This window comes from Nothobranchius furzeri, chromosome 19 (genome assembly GCF_043380555.1).
Source record: "Nothobranchius furzeri strain GRZ-AD chromosome 19, NfurGRZ-RIMD1, whole genome shotgun sequence".
NCBI classification, from domain to species: domain Eukaryota; kingdom Metazoa; phylum Chordata; class Actinopteri; order Cyprinodontiformes; family Nothobranchiidae; genus Nothobranchius; species Nothobranchius furzeri.
The window spans coordinates 358,101-378,780 of NC_091759.1; the positions used below are offsets into that span (position 1 = coordinate 358,101).

At 40.4% G+C, this 20,680-nt stretch overlaps 1 protein-coding gene across 4 annotated transcripts in view; it reads right to left on the reverse strand.

Annotated features, from left to right (window-relative positions):
- The window catches only part of ripor2 (RHO family interacting cell polarization regulator 2), a 96,108-nt gene that overhangs the window by 38,546 nt on the left and 36,882 nt on the right, over positions 1 to 20,680 (reverse strand). Inside the window, exon 1 of one of the 4 annotated variants that reach the window (XM_070547366.1) lies at positions 13,055 to 13,247. The exons of the other annotated variants lie outside the window; for them this stretch is intronic. The gene's annotated coding sequence lies outside the window, so the exon portion shown is untranslated. Of the gene's footprint in view, positions 1 to 13,054; positions 13,248 to 20,680 lie in introns of those variants that run through there. 4 annotated transcript variants of the gene reach the window in all.

Genomic DNA, 20,680 nt, shown 5'->3' on the forward strand with positions numbered 1-20,680 from the left:
GATTCCAGAGAAGCCACCACAACGCAAATGTGAATTTACTCTCATAAAGAGCCGAAAGCTTGTGATGTTTCCTCTTAATCACATCCAGGACGTGCCCGTTTACAGCCGCAATCAAAGAGCAAAATGACTTTAAGAAGCGGGAGCGTCACCGAGGCTCAGTGCTGAGAAAAATCCCTCCTGTGGACTGAGATTTTATTCATATTTACTTAAAAACAACTCCCATAAGGAAAGAGCTTGATAGGTGACAGCGTGGAGCAGGAAACAGTGGCTGGTTGAAGATGAAGGGGTTAACGAAAGAGAGGGTTCACTGAGTTTTAATGAATAAGCACCAAACGAGGAAAATCCATTTGATTTACTGAGCGATGCAAACCTAAGACGTAGAAAATTAAAGCTGATAAGTTGTTGAGGTCAGGCTACAGCTAAGCATCGTTAGCCCAAAATGATGTGAAGTCATGATGTAAAGGGTTATGTGAGATGTGGGGTGTGTATCGGCAAAACAGAGGAGATGATATGATAAACTGCAGGGTTTCCAACTTTTTCAATTACCAACTCGATATTACAGAAATGCATTTATCTACTCATCAACTTACTCTGTATTAGGGCTGCACAATATATCGTAAATATATTGTTATTGCAATATCAGCATGCACAATACGCATATCGCAAAGAACAGATAAATATCGCAATTAATGGTCAGCTCAAATGTTTGCATGATGTTTTTATAGCAAATCAAATAGAGCTCTTTACCCATTTGGCCAATTGGGTGGGTTCTCATAGGTTAGAGTCCCGCCCCCGAGGTGGACGGCACTTCATTTTGATGGTTAGCAAACACCTGAGTTAGCTTTGTTTTGCTCTTTCTGCTGATTCTGCTTTTCCCGGGATTCACTGATCGTCTTTTCTTGTTCATTTTCTTTTCCCCTTTCCTCACATCTTTAGCTTTTCTCATGTTTATGATTTTTTTTATTTCTTTGTTTTTGATTATTTTTGTTCCTGAGTTAAGTTTTTATTTATTGCCAGTAATATCGTCATCGCAAAATTAATCACTGTTATCGAATATCGCAGGTTTTCCCGATATCGTGCAGCCCTACTCTGTATGACTCGTGCTCGCTCGCCATCTAAGATCTTCTGATCCGTAGCTGGAAACAGGCATGAAACTTATAAAATGGGAGTGAGATAGTGTATCTTCGGACAATGGAAGCAAAGCAACCCAATTTGACCATCGTTCTTACTCACTAACATCAAAATGTTAACATGTTTCACGTGGAGGGGCGGGACTTACAACCTATACTGCAGCCGACCACTAGAGGGAGTCCAGTTCGTTTTTGCTTTTACTTCCATGTTGCGTTCCCATCTCCTGTTTATTGTATCTGCTGATATTCGAGTTTGAACATCAATCTTGCGATCTCTCTGTAGTGGCAGATGTTTGACAAAAACAGGAAAGTAACGGGTGACCCATTTTACAAGTTAGTCACAAAATTACTCAACAGGTGGCAGCATCAAATATTAAAGGTGGGAGTCTGCAGAGAGTTCTTGGCAGATCTTCAAATAAACACCTTAGACAGCTGCAAAAGGACTTCTATCAGCAACATAAAGGGTCCAAAATACAAAAAGAGCTTTTCTTTAATTGTTATGATGATTTCAGCCTATGTGACTGACGGTATGAAAAGTTCTCCTTAGACCAGAAACCCTCCATCCGCCCGGAGTTGTCTTGAACCAGATTATCGGTCCTCATCTCGGTTTCTTCCCATGACGATTAGCTCACTAAAGGAACAGCAGGAGCTTTATCAGACCAGTGCAAACCAGGAGCTATAAACAAAAATAGGAATCATATGATGGGTCAACAGCTGGATGTGCTGAAACATTTCTTCCGTTTGTGATTCATTCACATGAAATCTGAGACAAAAAAATATCTCAAAAAATTTCCCATCGCCCTGACTCATCACCCTTATCTGTGCTGGTGAAAGCTCAGATAAACTTCCATCATTTCTCTCCACCTTGGTGACATTTTCCAGCTGTTTAAAAGCCCCAAGTGGCTCCCCTTGAGCCCTAGCGGGTGTGTAAGAGAGCCTAGACTTCCCCTCATATCATTAAGATGTGATTATAGTCACTCTGTTCTAATTATAGGTGGTCTGTATCCTCGTGAGCTGAAGAAAAATGAAGCCCAGAATGCAGAGTGGCATTTAAATGGACAGATGACCACATTAAGCCAGGCGTGTCTGTCCGAGGTGCCATTCAGGCAGCTGCCGTTGACATTTTAGCTATATCGTGTAGCGTGTAATCACTTTTGGGAGCTGCAAGTCAGATCATTGAATGCACCGCCCAAAAATGGTCTCCGAGATCATTTTACTTAAATGTTTGAGACAGTTTGCAACAAATCAGCCTCAAAAAGAGGAGGTCTGCGTCTGGGTTGTAAAAAGAATAAACAAATAGGTGATATTGTTGTTTTTTTGGTTGTTAGTTCTAAGAAAATTCCATTTTAGGCAATTTAGGACAAGTGAGTACCTTCCTTTTTAGGTTTACACACAGCAAGCATGCATTTATTTTCATTTAGCTGTGGTTTTACACACGCACAATTCATTAACAGTCTTTAAGGGGAGGAGAGGTCATCTGCAGCTAGGAGAGGGACTGTTGCATGAGGACTGGGCTGCCTGTGAGTGCTTTGGCAGTAAAAGAGTAACCCAGGCTTCCCACTGGATGCACAAATGGCACATAACGTAATAGATACACTTTCCCCACAAACTCAAAGGGAGCGTTTCAGACAAAAATTAGCAGCAAACGCATTCTATGTACTTGCTACAGAGAGATTTGCAAGATCACCCATGAAGATCACCCATGATTTTGGCAGTTCACTCTAACCCCAACAAGCTAGGAGAAATACAGCAGCATGTATCCAAAAGTCCTGGTTTATTTTCAGTTCTTGTTACCTCTGCCACAAAGGTTTTACGAGATAAGCAACGGGAAATCCACGTGTCTTTTATTTTGAAACTTACCAGAGCTTATACACTGATTCTGTGACTGACTTCCTGTCTGGCCCAATCTGAACTGCTGAGCTTGATGCCCTACAGTTTCATAGCAGGTAAAAAAATTGACTCGAAGCATAAATTTAAGGGAGTGATGCAACACTGCGCTTCTGGACCACGTCCGAGATGTGAAGCTTCGCTGCCGGGAGAAACGCGCTCATTTACTTCAACGGCAACTCTTAGCTCACGGTCGTTCTGCGACACTTTAACATCCAGTGAAAAGCCGGGGTAAGAACGGCACATGCTTTCAAGTCAGAGTCTCCGAATGTCTCCATAAAAAGTCACTAAATTTGTTCCAGTTAGCTTTTTTGACAGATTTTTATTAGAATTTAAATTTTTGTGTAAAACAAAACCATTATTCATGAAAACAGTGGGTGTTTCTCAATGTCAAGGCTCCTTGCTTACGAGGACACGGTCCTTCCTTGGTAAAAGAAAACGGTTAAATGGAACAGACTTGCATCACGTGACCGCAGCTTCCACGGCGGTCACGTAACATCACGTGACACGGGAGATAACTTTATATTTTATATGTATTAGTTTCAATATAAATATATAATGAGCCTTTTACTTTTTAAAATGTGTATATTTGTTAAATTAAATATATAAGTGAGTTACTACCTGCTAGCCATCGAAGCTGCAACTTTTAAGCAACTAACCAACCATAGATAACTTGTGAATGGGCTGCATGGTGGAGCAGTGGTTAGAACTGTTGCCTCGCAACACAAAGGTCGCAGGTTCGAAACTCGGCTGCGGCCTTTCTGCGTGGAGTTGCGTGTTCTCCCCATGCATGCGTGGGTTTTCTCCGGGTACTCCGGTCTCTCCCACAGATCACAACATGCCCTATAGGTTAAAAAAAAATTTGTAAGTCGCTTTGGGTAAAAGCGTCTGCTAAGCACATAAACATAAACAGATAACTTCTTTGGATCTAAAAAAATAAACATTTTAAATTACTTGAGTTATTTTTAAACTTGAGAATTGTCCCCGAAGTAGCTGCCGGCCCCTGATCCGCCGTCCTTTTGAAAAGACTGCGGTGTATTGTGGGTAATTTTTGTCCAAGGCTAGGCTACAAGACACCTCCCGTGTATCCTTGCTCAGCTAGCTAAATGGCTAAAGCCGGGCGTACACTGTGTGACTTTTTCACTTTTTTGAGCCGATTTTCCAGTCGTGCGAGAAGCCACGACATCGGGGCGAGTTTTGCGCCGAGCAGTCGTGTAGTGTACAGGGGGTTACGAGAGGCGATTAACACCACGTGACCAGCCGCCGATCAGCAGTCGTGAGGTCGCAGGGACTTCTGGTGTGTTTAATATTTTGCTCGTCCCTCGTGAGGGTATCGCACTGTTGAAGCGGCGCTGCGAGCAGCTGCGACCCAAAAAGTATCAGAACCGCTCACGGCACATGCGCGCGCAATCCTGCATCAACGCCGGCGGTCGCTCGCTATTTCCCTAATAACACACGCTGTTTGTTTTTGTTTCTACACGTTTTTTTTACTCACAAAGATTGTCAAGAAAGCGTGTTTGTCGTGTTCATGTCAAATTAAACTGATCACAAAACACAGATTTACTTTCTTTTTTTCGTTTTCCTCATCCAACCCCCATAAATCCCTGTGTGTCCTCCTGCAGCATCCCGAAGGACAACAGGCTAAACAAGACAAAAAAGTCTGACGTGTTGAGTAAAAACTGCTATTTTTAGCATATTTTTAGGGCCGACGTGTTGCTACCAGACGTACAGTGTGAGCGCACGACTCGTGAGATCTGCTTTGTGAGGAAGTCGTACAGTTTGAGCTGAAGCTGAACGCTGCGAGTGAAAAAGTCGCACAGTGTACGCCCGGCTTAACAAACGGAGAACACACGCCTCGTTAAACATGAACATTGGAACATGTCTTGGTGGCTCCGATGACGTATCTCCTAGGCAACCGGGGAGGGGCCAAGACATCAAGGCAAGGTTCCTTGGCACTGAGAAACACCCAGTTTCTTCTCTTCTTTAAGGGCCTTTTTTCTTTAGTAATTTCTAACTAAACTGGCTAATGACGGCCTAAGATTACACTCAACATACCGGTATATTCCTAACACACCTGGATTAGATCACATCCTCCTATCCTTGCACGTCTCTTCCAGGTGTGATATGAACATCGCTCAAGTAGATCAGACATGTTCCACTTTTTCGGGGCATGAAAACCCTTGCCTTAACTGATCTGGATTAGATCACACAAGCAGGACAGCGGCGGTTGTTTCAGCATCATAGCTTCGCTTTTCGAGGTTTTTATTTTCCTCGCTCGTACCGCTGACATCACCGGTTTTGTTCAGCTAAAGGAGCACAAAATAAAAACACAGCAGCCAGTCTGCTGTAGAGCTCTTTACGGAGCTCTTCACAGCTAGAGTTGAACGATTTATGTTAATGTAGCAAATTTAAAGATAAACATTCTGGTTTATTCCAGATTTACAAATAAAAAAATGCATTTGTTCCAGGAGCCGAATACATCCCAAGTCCCATGGAACCAGTCATGGTGGATTTATGTTTCCCTCATTTTCTCCTGTAACATCATCACCATAATGGTAACAGCAGAATACAATTTACCAAGCTGCTGGGTAGAAAATGAGAAACCTGAGAGGCAAGAAATAACCGACAACCGAGCTCTCACTGGTGGACAAACCCACTGGAGGGTATGGTTGTTCCCTTTTTACTTTCACTTCGTTTTCATCACAAACTCTCTGGAGACGCTCGGAGTGCAGACGCAGCAGAGAGAGGGCCGTAGAGGAGCCGTGGAAGACATCGCTTCGCGCTCAAGCACCTACGAAGGACTGCAAATTAAAAACATGTCCACCTGAGGTACAAACCAGATCCACGATGTCTAAAGTCACTCAGGGTTTGGTGGAAGCAGCCGTCTGCTCCACACACACATCTGGTCCTGCTACCCTCTATTTCTCTCTATTTATCCAATAGAATGTGATTTTTATCTTAAATACTAAAAAGAGCTCAACAGAAAAGATGGTGGCGAGACGAGAAGAGGCGGGAAAGGTCAGGATCAGCTCAAACACACTCCGTGCTCTGAGCGCAGAAACCAAATGTTATTCCTGCTCTACAGACGCTTCAGCAAAAACCATTAAAGGTGAACACTGAATGCTGAACGGTTTATGAGTTTGGGTCATGTTAAAAATATATATTCAGCTTATTTTTGTGTCTCCAGATTGTCTAATGAAATTATAACTATTAGTAATCAGTATTATTTAATGATGTGATTTTATACCATGATAGCAATAATTTACAACCCTTTCACACAGCGGTGGGTAAGGATGTGAATCTTAGAGCAACTCATGATTTGATTCGATTCCGATTCTTGGGGTGCCGATTCGATTCAGAATCGATTCTCCATTCTCAATTTAAATCGATTCACAATCAGTATTAACAAAGAGTGTCAGCTCCAGGATGAACTACTTTGTTGTACAAGTTAGTTAAAGCTAGGGATGTAAGAAAATATCGATATCGCAATATATTGTGATATTTTCTCCAGCAAAATTATATCGATATTCAAAAGCCATGTATCGGAAATATCGATATGGCAATATATCGTGATATTTTTTCCTGCGATTATTACATCGATTTTCAAAAGTCATGTATATAATTCTTGAAATAATTTACATGCAAACATTTGTGTATTTTCTTTTCATTTTGTGCAATTCAATTGCCACCCGCTAGTTGGCAGCAGTGTGCAACGGGTTTTGTTTCCACCACTGAAATGTAAATCCCTCCATCATGGTTCAGATACCTCATGTTAAACATGTTACGTATCAGTTTGGACTGTTTATTGAACATTCTTACAATAAATTCTGTAAAAAAATTGCTTATAACGTCTGACTGAATGTATCGCAATATATCGTGATATATCGTATCGTCTCCCCTGTATCATGATATGTATCGTATCGCCAGAATTTCAAAAATACACATCCCTGGTTAAAGCTATGGGACATTTTTATTTGACTTTAAACTGGTCATGCTCCAAAAATGCTAATTTACAAGGTAAACTAAAGTGATTCTAAAACTGTAAACAGAAACAATCTTTCGACCAAAAGGCAACATTTATTTTTGCTTACCTTGTAAAATATAACAAATCTGTAGTTACCCAACAGTAGCTTTGAAAGTAATACGGTCAAATACTTTTCAAGTATGTGTAGAAACAAGTTACATGAGTAATCCTGAGTACTCATTTATCAGCTTAGAAAATAAATATGAGAATATCTCAAATTTCTGAGTATGGAAAAAATTACATTCCTGTGCTCTCTTATCAGCAGATTCAAACATAAATCATCTCAATTTATGGGACCACAAAAGTAAACGGAGTACTGACTCTCCTAACAAAGATCAAAAAAGTGCATCTCAAACCTGTAACATGCCAAATATTTGAGTTCTTGGAATCGATTCTGAATCTTTATAAATAAGAATCCCGATTCAGACTTGAATCGATTTTTTTCAGCACCTCTAGCGGTGGGTCTCATCCTCCTCAGGGATGCTGGGTAATGGGAACTTCTACTCCTGATGCCTCAAAATGCCTGAATTTATTATCAAAGAAGCACCTTATCCAAAAGTTGGAAAACTCCCCTTCATGTTCCACATGAGGGGAAGAGCGAAGTATAAACTAACTCAGGAGAGCAGACGAGGTGAGGCAGGAGTCGGTGCAGGTCAGAGAGCCCGCGAACGCTGACGGTCAGGACAGCTGGTCATGGAAGTCCAGCCCGGCTGTAATCCGCGTCCTGCCATCAAAACAAAGACGCAGACAGAAAGCGACACGCAGATGTGGACCAGCAGTACCCTAGATCTATCTGCTGGATTCTCCAGAAACACCAACAGATTATCAGCTCATGATCCTACAACGCTTATGGAGTTCACACTCCATGCTGCTTGGGAAGGATGTGTGTGTGTGTGTGTGTGTGTGTGTGTGTGTGTGTGTGTGTGTGTATGTGTATGTGTATGTGTGTGTGTGTGTGTGTGTGTGTGTGTGTGTGTGTGTGTGTGTGTGTGTGTGTGTGTGTGTGTGTGTGTGTGTGTGTGTGTGAGAGAGAGAGAGAGAGAGAGAGAGAGAGAGAGGTAGGTAGGTAGATAGGTAGATAGGTAGATAGGTAGATGATAGATGATAGATAGATAGATAGATAGATAGATAGATAGATAGATAGATAGATAGATAGATAGATAGATAGATAGATAGATAGATAGATAGATAGATAGATAGATAGATAGATAGATAGATAGATAGATAGATAGATAGATAGATAGATAGATAGATAGATAGATAGATAGATAGATAGATAGATAGATAGATAATATAGAATGGCAGTAAATTGAAACCTGCACAAGCAACATCTGTGTGGTTTATGTCCTCTCATGGCACTATTCAGAATGGAGATTAGGGAGGAAACACACACACACACACACACACACACACACACACACACACACACACACACACACACACACACACACACACACACACACACACACACACACACAAACCCAAGGAAGCTTCAGCTCTTTGTTACTGATTCATACGCTAATGCTGAGACAAACATTCTCACTCATGTGACGTTTGAAGGTAAAAACTTAAGTCCTCTGATGGAAACTGAACCTTTTTCTATCCAACAGTTTAACTTCTATCTCTGCAAACTTTGCAAGTTTGGATAACAGCTTCACGACAAATTAGATCCTATTTGTTGTCCATTAGTAAATAAAACATCAGTTCCGTGCAAACACAGCCACTGAAATTTGCAGTTTCCTCAGATAAAACCAATACTGCCAAACCAATGATGCACAACATGAACAAAACATGCAACAAAGGTATTATAGCTGAATACTGCAATGATATCAGCTGCAGTAAAGTAAACCCACATATTCTGATTATGGTGCTCACAACGCTCTCCATGTGCTGGCGGTTGTCATTTAGGGGAAGTGGGGGTCTATCTCAGTGGTTCACAAACACGTACACACAAATTAAAGTAACACAGAGCAGTTTCCTGCTACTCCGCCCTACTGGTTGAAAGTGGAATTACAACTGTCGTAAACAACCCTGCAGCAGCCTGCTGTAGTTAGCGCTAACAACAAGCCAACTAATAGTAAAATAAACCACCAACTACACAGATCCACACTGTTGAACAAAAAAATATTATGACTTACAAATCCAGAAGCAACAAAGCCAGGTCACCATCAGCACGTGATTTTTGTAGCCTCCTTTAGCTCCCTCAAACTAGCGTAGGCCGCGCAGATGTTCACTCTGGTTTTAGCTCTTTGCTTCACCTCCAAAGCCATTATTCTCTTACTTTTACTTCCAGGATCCGCCGTGCTGCCAACAGAAAAAGAAAACTTCTTCTTCTTCTTCTTTTTGTGCATTTTACTGACGATCGGCAAAATGAAAATGCTAACCGCTAGCACTACAGCTAACAGCTGCAAAGCAAGTAAAGAGCGCCCTCCAGGACACCTAGCTGCTCCACAAAACTACCAAGTGTGGGTTTTGTTCAGCAGATGGTTGGAGAGGGGTGTCAAATATGACCAACTCAAGGATCACTCTCTCCGTATCTGCCCTTCCCTCTACAGACCACCAAATCCAGGTGTAGAAGTCAGCAGCCCACATCTCAGACACCGGAAATTCCAAAACCAAACACCTCTTATCCCCTTTGAGGATTTTGTGGTTGCAGGACTGGACATGTTAGGTCATCGTGTCACCCCTCGAGGACAGAAAACCTTTGACTTCAGTCTGAAAATATAAACAGCTCTGCCAATCATAAATAACTCTTTGTCTTTGTGCAAATGTAGGTAGACCATGTTTCTAAAATAATACCAAACTTTCACGTATCTAAGAAGACATCAGAAAAGCAGTCCATAAACAGACTGGCCCAATTCACTCCCAGGAAACATTAAAGAACAAATACAGGTCCGGGGGCGAGTTAAATCTGGAAGTCGTTGAAACACAACAGGAGATTTGACGTTGTGATTTAAGGCGTCTCAGAGCAGAGACGTTCTCCAACTAAAACAGATAAAACACTCTCAGGGATGCTTAAAATTTCCACACCCTGCACTATTTCAGAGACGGCAATCACATGAGAGAACTTCAAGGAGACTCTCCTTCTGTAAGAATGTACCCCCCCTCCCACGGCTTCCATTTACGCAAGCAGATGGAAAAGCATATCTACACGCATGTGGTGAACACACACACACACACACACACACACACACACACACACACATCACCATAGTCTGGTAAAGTACAAGTGGATTTTTGCGATAAAGAAAATCACAATTGCAAAATTTGTGAGATTACCAGCAAAAAAAATTGAATTTTCATATAAGTTTTAGTTTTTTTATTTGTCAAAGCCACCGCCAAAATAATGGAACTGCATAGAACAGCTGAAATAATGAATCTTTGCATCGTCAAATCAAAGGGATCAGAAATATGAATCCTTAATTAGATATCTCGATATATTTCAAAATACAAGTTATGTTGTTCAAGCATCTAAACTGGAAAAACTAGCGCATTTTATTAGCTAGCCAACATGGTTTTGAAGCATTCGGCCCTCGGTGGGAGTCATTTGATAATCGAGTAGAATTATTGGAAAAACTGAGAACAGAACATGTTTAAAGACCGTTTCCACCAGGACCGTTTTTGATGCAACACACTCTAAGCCTGATCACCGCTGTGAGTTCATTAAATTAATGCAAAAGATGTTTTTACTTGATCTTTCTTCTGTTAACACAACTTTACTATTAATTGCCTGCTTTAGCATTAGCATTACTAGAATGCGTTAGCATAAAAACAAAGCTAACAATAAAGCACTCATTCTTGTGTTTTCAATAAATGTGCTGTATCCCAGTCACACTTAGCGACCTTAGTGACCTCTTTTTAATGTTTTTTTCCCATGCCTGTTCCATGCTTTTATTTTGGCAGGAACTGGAAGCCCTTATAAGATCCTGGAATGCGCATTGCGTTATTCCTCTTTGATCACCGCTCACGTTTACCATTTACATATTTGAATTGTTAGTTCGAGCAGTTTCCCCAGACTACACGGAGTTGATACACGGATACGCGGTTCACCTACACCACAGTCACCAACTGGTTCGTTCCATCTGATCGCCGCTTGACGGTAAGCTGTGCTATTCTTGAAAACTAACATGAACACCACATGACAGCCTGGTGTTGCAGTACTGTGGTCTCGAGCATGAAAGAATGCCAAGTGAATAATTTTCAGTGGAAAAAAAGCACTAGCGCTTCTGTTTCAGGAAGTAAAAGTTAGCCGTGGGGGATGTGAGAGTCTTGCTCATTAACATCTGATTGGCTAACAGGAATACATCTCTTCTGCTGTCTTTACTCTTCTTTCTTGGGTAAAAAAACAGAACACTGATGTTTTAGCTAATGCTAGCGGTTAGCTTCTACTAGCCGAGATGCGCTCTGCCTCCTCCTTGCTACTAAATCGACAACAGCCTTCTGCTGTCCCAATCCAAGGTGGGTGAGTCCATGGATGTTGCAGACTGGCTTTCCCGAACGTTTCCCCTTCTATTTTATTGCTGCAGCTAAGGCAGGAAGGAGTAGGAGACTATTATCATGTACAGCATGCATGTTAAACTCAGAGTGAGTAAACTCTGTGCTTAACAATTGGATTCTGGACCAGTGGGTGAGCAATAAAATATCCCAAACATCACCCTGGATGCTGATGAAACAATGTGTTTGGTATAGGCTAATGAAAGGAATCCTGGTTCCTCCTATTAGAGGCGTTCAGGTGCTGTTGATTTTCTCTGTTCACGTCAACACTGTGGTGTTTCTTATAGTTTTAGGGGAAAACCCCACAAAATGACAAAGCGTCTGATTTTCCTCCAAACCACACAGTCATAATTCCTTTAATGAGCCTTTGGAGAGGAAAAAGAAGGAAATGTGTGTGTGTGTGTGTGTGTGTGTGTGTGTGTGTGTGTGTGTGTGTGTGTGTGTGTGTCAGGGAAAGTGAAAGACAGAGAAAGAAAGGAGAAGAAAGTGGGCTGACGCTGAGGAAGCAGATGCAGGGAATGAAAAGCCGGCTTGCGGTGGAGTGGGGAGAAGGTGAGGGAACGCTTGTGTTTGAGTCTGGGAACAGACTCCGGTCTGCAGCCCGTCTTGGGCTTGGCATAAACACCCCATGCCCCCCTCTTCTCCAGGCCCCCTCACACAGCTTAGCCATGGCGCAAACAGCCTGGCAGCAAAGCAAAGCCCTTCCACCTAACCATATCAAAGTCAGCCTGGTCCTGCACACACACAAAAAAATTATGTTTCTGCTCAGGTGCAGCGTGAGAAGCGTGCAGGAGAAGCTGATTCAGGCCCCTTATAATGCAGTTTGGGTTTAATCTTTAAGAGAAGGTTTGTGATTTCAGGATTTTTATGTCTTTGATCAGCAATAAAATGTCAAGTCAGCACAGTGGGCAGCCTTTGATGTGTGCAGAAAAGTGCCAACAACAGGAAGTGTCTCCTGACAGAGCAGCAGAAGATGAAGATCACTTTAAATACAGTGGTGCTGCTGCTTTGTTTATTTGCTCTGATTTATCTCAGTGTGGGTGGCACACAATCCATGCACTTTGACCTTCATCCTCAACAAAACCTTAAAAAAATAATAATAATAACAGTCCTGACTCCTCACGTTTCACCTGCATGAATGCATGTGCAAGAGATAAAAAAACAAATAAATAAAACATTTATTTTCAGATTAAACTTCATCCGTAACCAAGAAACACAAAGATCGACATTAATGATCCAGATCATGCGGGCTAAATGGGACTTAATTGAGATTTATCAAACAAACAAACCTCCAAAATAAAGCCGATAACACTAAAACTGGAATATTTGAGTAAAAAATAAAATAAAATTATAGCAGGCTGATGTGCGTTAATCCTCCCTGGCTCGCATCCTGTCATCGCCTTGGTCCACTAACCCGGTGCCCCCGGTGGGAACACGCCTGTCCCCGCGGAGGAGACCGGATTCCCACCGTCTGGGTTTTACGCAAACCTCGTGTCGTCCTGCAATGTTTTAAACTCACCTTCGCAAAACTTCACAAGAGTGTCCCCTCAGCAACGTCTCTGTCCGTCAACCTGCGCCAATCCATCCATCCGTAGATTTAAAAAAAAAAAAAGCGAAAGTGCTGTCTTCTTCTTTTGTTTGTTCAAGCGTAAATATTCCCCAGCTGCTTCCCAGAAAATAATATTTAAAAAGGAGATAAATCTTATTTCCAGAAGCGTAAAGCAGCGGTAGATAATCGACGTTTGTCCCCTAATCAGAGCAGCGAACACTGGAGCCGCTCACACACATTCCTGTTTGTGTTTGCGGCGCTCCTCCTGGACGCCGGCGACCAATCAGAGGCCGGGTCGTCACAGAGAGGGCGTGGTCTGTCGGTTTCATAATCCAGACATGAAGGCATGAAGAAGGATGATTTTTGTTTTTTTACCCCTTTTCTCCACTGTGGTGGGGGGTCGAGCTGGGGATTCTCTCTTTCGTGTCCTTTTGTTTTAGGTTTTAGAAAAAATCGGACTTAGATCTAATCAAGAAACGTTTTTTAAAGCTTTTAATTATAAGAATTAAAGAGAAAAAAATATTTCAAGTGAATAGAAGACGAAGCTCAATCACAACTTTCTATTTTATTTAAAAAATTATTATTTTTTGGATGTGGTCAGCATTTATTAAGACATATCGTAAATTATTTTGAAGATTAAAATATTTCTTATCACTTTAATTCTGGAGTTATTTTAAAATGGAAATACATTCATTATTTCAATAAACCTTCTGTGGTCTTTAATATAAAAGAATGAATGCCCTGTGAGTCTTTTTCAGTTGGAAACAAAAGCATCTGATGCTCCTGATTCAGTAAGGTGAATTTAGTTAAAGGAGGGGGCAAAAATGGCAAGATTTGGAGTCTCACTCTTTAATATTCATGGCAGTCAAATGTCTCGCTTCTAATTGGCTAAAGGCAACATGACTCTTCCACTGCCTCCACAGGGAGCTAAGTCACTTCCGCATCATGGTCAACAGGGCTAAAAACGCAATTTTCTAATCCACTTTGCCTTAGGCCTTGGATCGCACACATGTTGTACTGCAATTTAAATAAAAAGTAATGATGGGTGTTTCGACCATGCCAGTCACATACTTTGAGATTTACTAGCTTGTAAAAATTTGTAATTAGCATGACTATAAACTAGAAATTGGCACGTCGCATATGTGACGTCACCACATAATCTCCTCTCCCCTAGCGTAGCTGCTACTTACCAAATGACCAGATTTATGGTGGTTCTTTCCTCCTGTGGGAAGTTTGCTGAACTCACAGCCATTTTCCCTCAGTTTTCTCCGTGTCTGGTTCAATGACGTCACTTTCGTGAAGCGCATTTGTAGTCCTGGACTTATTTTCACACAAAACCTGAAATAGCTTTTCCCCCTGTTCGAAAATTAGCTCGTTCTTGGTATAAAAGTGTCTCTTTAAAATTCGTGGACATCATATGTGAAATCCATAGTACAAAACAAGCGGAGTTAGAAAATAGTTTTTAGCCCTGTTGACTTGCATTCATTTTTTTGTTCTTCCGGGGACGCGTAATGCAGAAGTGACTTAGGTTCCCTATTCTCTCTTCTTTCTTGGGTAAACAAAATGCAACGTTGATGTGTTGTCTCCACAAATAACACGTGCCTAAATGTTGTGGAGTTGCTAATGCTAAAGATTAGCTTAAATTAGCCGCGACGCGCTCCGCTCTTTCCTAGCTGCTAATTCAAAGTCCATGGTCACAACCCAAGGTGGGAAGTCCATGAATACAACAACAATTGTTTTCCTGTGATGTAGAGATGATTGGCCTTTTCTGGTTGGGCCTTTATCCCTTCTGTTTTATTTTGATCGCTAATTCAGAAAATAGAGGTAGAAGACTTTTTAAACAAACAGCATTGATGTGAAACTCAGCGTGACTGATCATATTTAAAAAAATACAATGTATCCTATCAATATTCTGTGATCATGGGCTTGAAAAAATACATATTTGCCTTGTTTTTCTTGCCCAATCACATGACCTCTGGCACTTTTCATTATGCCTGTGCCTTTCCATGAAAGCAAGCAGCAAACAAATACAGTTATGTGGGAGGGAACCGCAAGCACGTCCATCTCTAGCAGCTTTGAACAGAATGGTGGTTTTATTCTATAGGCATGGGGAAAATATATTCCTGTAGCATGATTACAAAGAATGACTCACTGTAAAGAGCCCCTGCCAACATAATTACCCTCCATAAGTGGATATGTTGTTCCGCTGAGTCCATACAAATCCAATTCACCTCGCCCTTCTAAGAAGCAAAGGGAACAGAAAATGGTTTGTCCCTTTTGATTCATCCGCCTGGTGTTAGCTGGAGAATGGATTCTTTCAGTATGATTAATCCTAATGGAGGGGTTCAGAGGTGTTCATGCACTCAGTAAATTGACTTGAAAATGACCTTCACTTAAACTTCAATGGTGTCTAATTGTATTTGTTGACAATAGGCCAAAATGTAAACAAATTTGTTTGCTTCATTGAAAAAAATGATGTCAATAAAGAGTTTATTGCAAAAGTATAAGAATTCTGAAATGACTGTAGTCAATAGTGTGCAAAAACATTCTGATGGAAATACATCAAACTGGTTGGCTGTTTAAAGCCAAAGTAACGTTTTGTAATGGATATTCCAGATGATTTTAGAGAAATACAAGTCTGAAATGAAGTTCCCTCAAGGGATGATAAAACAATTGTGTTTGTCAAATTGTATTGTGTTGCATCTCAAACTGCTGCAACAGTTGTATTGTAGTGAGCTACATGGGGTGCTGTTGGTAGCACTGATGCCTCACAGAAAGAAAGTTGAAGGTATGAATCACAGCTCCTGCATAAAGTGAACACATTCTCCTCGTGATTTTGTGGGTTTTATCTGGGTACTCCAATTACCTCCCACAGACCAAAAACAGGCCTGCTAGTTTGACTGGAGATTTTACATTGTGCGTAGATTTGAGTGATGCATCTCAAACTGCTGCTGTGTGATGGGGTGTTTGTCTTTCTGTCTCCCAGTGATAGACTGGTGACCTGTGCAAGGTGTCTGTCTCTCATCCAATGGCTGCTTGAGTTAGGCACCAGCCCCTTGACATCCTACCCAAGAAAATCAGTTAAGCTGATGGGAGTGTTTTGTAATGTATCATATGGTGTCGTTTTGGATTGCATTAAATCGTATGATAGTGGATTGTATCATATATTGTATTGTATCATATTGTGTTATGGTGGATTGTTATGTATCACATCATCGCATCGTATCGTATTGTTTTGTGTTGTATTGTGTTGTATCGTATTGCATCATATTGTATTATGGTGGATTGTATTGTGTTGTATTGTATCGTGTCGTATCATATCATATAATTTTGTATTGTATCGTATCATGTTGTACTATAGTGGATTGTTATGTATCATATCATCGCATCATATCATATCGTATCGTATTGCTTTGTGTTGTATTGTGTTGTATCGTATTGTATCATATTGTATTATGGTGGATTGTATTGTGTTGTATTGTATCGTGTCGTATCATATCATGTCATATCATTTTATATTGTATCGAATTGTATCGTATCATGTTGTATTATGGTGGATTGTTATGTATCATATAATCATATCGTATCATATTGTATCGTATCGTATTGTATTGCTTTGTGTTGTATCGTATTGTATCATATTGTATCATATTGTATTATGGTGGATTGTATTGTGTTGTATTGTATCGTATCATATTTTATCGTATCATATTGTATTGTGGATTGTATCATATCATATTGTTTTGTGTTGTATTGTGTTGTATCGTATTGTATCATATCATTTTGTATTGTATCGTATCATAATGTGGATTGTTATGTATCGTATCATATCATATTGTGTTGTATCATTTTTTCCTTTATACTTGAGATTAATAAATCTCTTGCAGGCCTTTATATGTGACCATCATTGATTAATTATACTTGAAACATCAAAAAAGAAGACACTTAATGAGGCCTAAATTTTTGGGACAACATACGTTTTCCCATTAAAGTGCATAAAGTCAGGTAAACGGCGCAATCTTGTTTTGTATTTGACGAATAAAAATTAAACTGCATTTTACCTTATTTAGTAACTATCATTATTGTAAAGTCACAATTTTTTATAAGGTCAGATATAATCAGCCATGAGTCCTTCATTCCCTCACAGCTGATTTCTTTAACTTTGTCTGACTGGTTTACTTTAACACAATGCCAACATTACATCTTTGTCCCATCTGATTGTGTTTTGTCTATGTTTGCTTTAAAAGCTGGGTGTAGCACATTCAGGCGGTGTTTCCATGAGCCCCTCAGCTCCAGCACATGAATCCACACCTCCACACAGTCCTCCCTCGTTCCTCAGCTGTTGGACATCTCTGCCTGTAATTATGGCTGTCATCAGCAGCCACTGACCGGCAGCTATATTTATGGGACAACCAGCTTAAACACACCACAGAGAGAATGTATAAACCACAGAAACCTGTGCGAGCTGTTCTATAACCAGCTGTCAATGAGAAACAAGCAGCAGGTGATTTCATTCTGGCCACGTCTGAGCAATAATTCATCTTTTTCAGTTTGAATAAAATGAGATATTTTATTTACTAATTCCATTTTCCTTCTTTTCTACAGTAATTCAGCAACTCTGTATCTATAAACTTTAATGCTTCCTAAGCTAAGTATTACAAGCTGCCTGGTGTTTGTTAGATAAGTTAGATATTATCCAGCCCGTCTCTCAACACGTGAATCAATTACAGGTTGTTTTCTGCCTCGTGGGAAAAGCTGCTACATGCTTCAGATGCCTTGAGTCCTTGTGCAGGTTGAGTCTCGGCCCCCGCTGGCGCTCAGAGACAGTCACGTTTAGCTGACGACGCAAGATTTTGTGGCACAAAGTAACAAGAAATCATCAAGTGTAAAATTTTATATGATTTTTACTGATATAAGTTCTGAAGAAAAATGCAGATGAGTTTTAAAAAATGAAAAATGTAAGTACAGACCAAATTTTTTGTTATTTAATTTTATAGTAAATAACAAGAAACTATCACTGACCATAATTCTTGACCAAATAGAGCAAACGTGTCCGGAAGAAAAATAAGTGACCCATTTCATGCTTTTATGACAAATCAGGACCTAAAATTACCCATCAAATCCAGGGAAGGTCATGTTTTTCTTGTATTTAAGTACAAAACCCTTTTAAATGTCACACAAATAGGGATTTAGATGACTTTCTACAATAAAAGAAAAACAAGAGTTTTCTCTTTTCATTAAAAGCATTCATGTTTAACACGTTGTTGGGCAGAAAGACTTTAAAAAAAGCCATAACGCAAATTTTTTTATTTTAAAAAAATACAATTTTTGTGAAATACCTTAAATTTTTTTGGACAATTTTGAAACATGTCTGTGCAGTAAAACTTTAAATGTTGCTTTAAAACAAAAATATATATGAATAAAATGTACCTTTATGTGGTTATTGTATATATTACATTTAAACGTGCATTCTGTTTGCTGCTGGGAACCTTCTTGCTGTGAGGCGACAACTCATCACTGCTGATGTAGAAGAAGATAATTTAGCTAATGATGTCATCACCTAAGGGGGAGATGATCTTCATCACCCCACAGATGTGGCTCTAATGTTTTAGAAAATCAAACTATTTGTTATTTATCATTCTGACTTAAATAACAATAAAAAATGTAAAAGGTTGTTATTCAATAACGACTAAATTAAAGGGAGAAACTGTGATTAAAGTGACAAAAAATTGTTTTTGAGATTTTAAGCTAGAGCTACATTGATCTCAGTGATTGTTGAGTTAGAAACTTGACCAGTTTCATATTTGACACCACTCTGGAGCCATCTGCTGACCGAAACCTCACTTGATATTTTTGTGGAGCGAGTAGCTTCTTACCTGATTTATGGCTGTTAGCTGTAATGCTAGCAGTTAGCATGTTCAGTTCACCGATTGTCAATAAAAAACACAAGAAGAAGAAAAAGAAAAAGTTAGCTTTTTCTGTTGGCATCATGGCAGAACCTAGATGTAAACATAGAGTAATGTCTTCCGAGGCGAAGCAAAGAGCTAAACCTGGAGTTAACATTAGTGAGGGCTACGCTTTGAGGGAGCTAAACGAGGATACAAAATGACGGATTGATGGTGACCTGGCTTTGTTGCTGCTGGATTTGTAAATCATACTATATATTTTTTTACCAACTGTAGGATATCTTTATTTTGTGGTTTATTGTCGTATTAGTTGGCTCATGTTAGTGTTAGCTTCATGCTAGCGCTATAGCTACAGCAGGGTTGTTCACCACAGTTATAATTCTACTTTCAGGCAAAAGAGCCGAGGAGCAGGAAACTACTCCGTGCTAATTTAAAAAGAAAATGTCTGCAGATCGGCCTCAAATAATTGGAAAATTTTCCAGTTCAGCAGCTTTCAGGCTTTTCTGGATTTAAAAATGTTTTAGCCATCAAGCAAACTTTGCTGCTAATTTCTATTCTCTTGTGACCAGATTCAGGTTTTTCCTGTGTGGAGATTCACGGGTGGTCCATTCTGCTCTCAACGGCGTTACCTCACTGTGAAAGGAGATCCAAACCACTGAGTGTAACCCCCACACGCCCCAGTGTTGCCCACAGCACACTGTCATGGTAACCACATGGGATCTGTGCAGAAGAAGGTTAGTGGTGCAGGGAGACTGCTAAGATAGCAGTCACATGTAAACATCTGCAAAATGGAGACAAGTTGAAACAAGCTTCTGAGACAGATGGGAACATTTCTGCTGTTACATCATCTGCTTTACCGGCTGTTGCACCATTTAAATTTACCCAAAAATTCAAAGCGTTTTTTCTTTTCTGTCTCTCTTTGCATTCTCTTTCTCCTTCTTGGAGTGAAAGGATGCATAAAGTAATGATAGCTGGAGTGCTTAGGCTAAAGTAGGTCAGTGGAGCCAGCTGTCAGAAGTAGGGAGAGATGCAGGCTAGCAAGATGCCAGCTTCAGTCAGCCCCCTTAGGTTAGAGCTTTTCCCATCACTGACGCACAAACAGGATCTCCGTCATGTTAGTCTGTGCGTTGTGTGTGTTCAGTCGGCGACAGCTGTGGCCAGACAGTGGAGGTGTGTGTGTGGGAAGGCTGTCAGCGTGTGTTTGTCGCTGTTATGTGTATGTTCACTTTAAGAATTAGTTTCTCAATCTGGGTTTTTGTCTAGAAGAAATGCCGAGGTCAAGCTGACAGAAAGAATTAGACATCGACCGAATTATGAACCCAGTGTTCTGCTGCAGGGAGAGCTTTTAATACCACGAAGGTCTTCGTCGTCTCATAACCAGAGAGGAATGAACGCCAAACCTCGGAGAGTAAAGAACCTAATAAATCCATAATAAATAAATAAAATTCAACTAGTCTTGCCCTAACCTTCTATTAAAGTGGACGTAGTATGACTTAAAGTAACAGGTTATTTTAGACATTTACTTCAACTCTGTAGGCTAATGTAGTATCAGGGTTAGTACCTTCAGCAGAAACCTGCCTGTCCAGTCCTGTACATGTCTACTGCCCTCTGGTGGCACATCTACAGGTAGCAATGGCTAATTTTATTAGTGATGAATTGTCATATGATAATAAAACCTCATTTATTTACT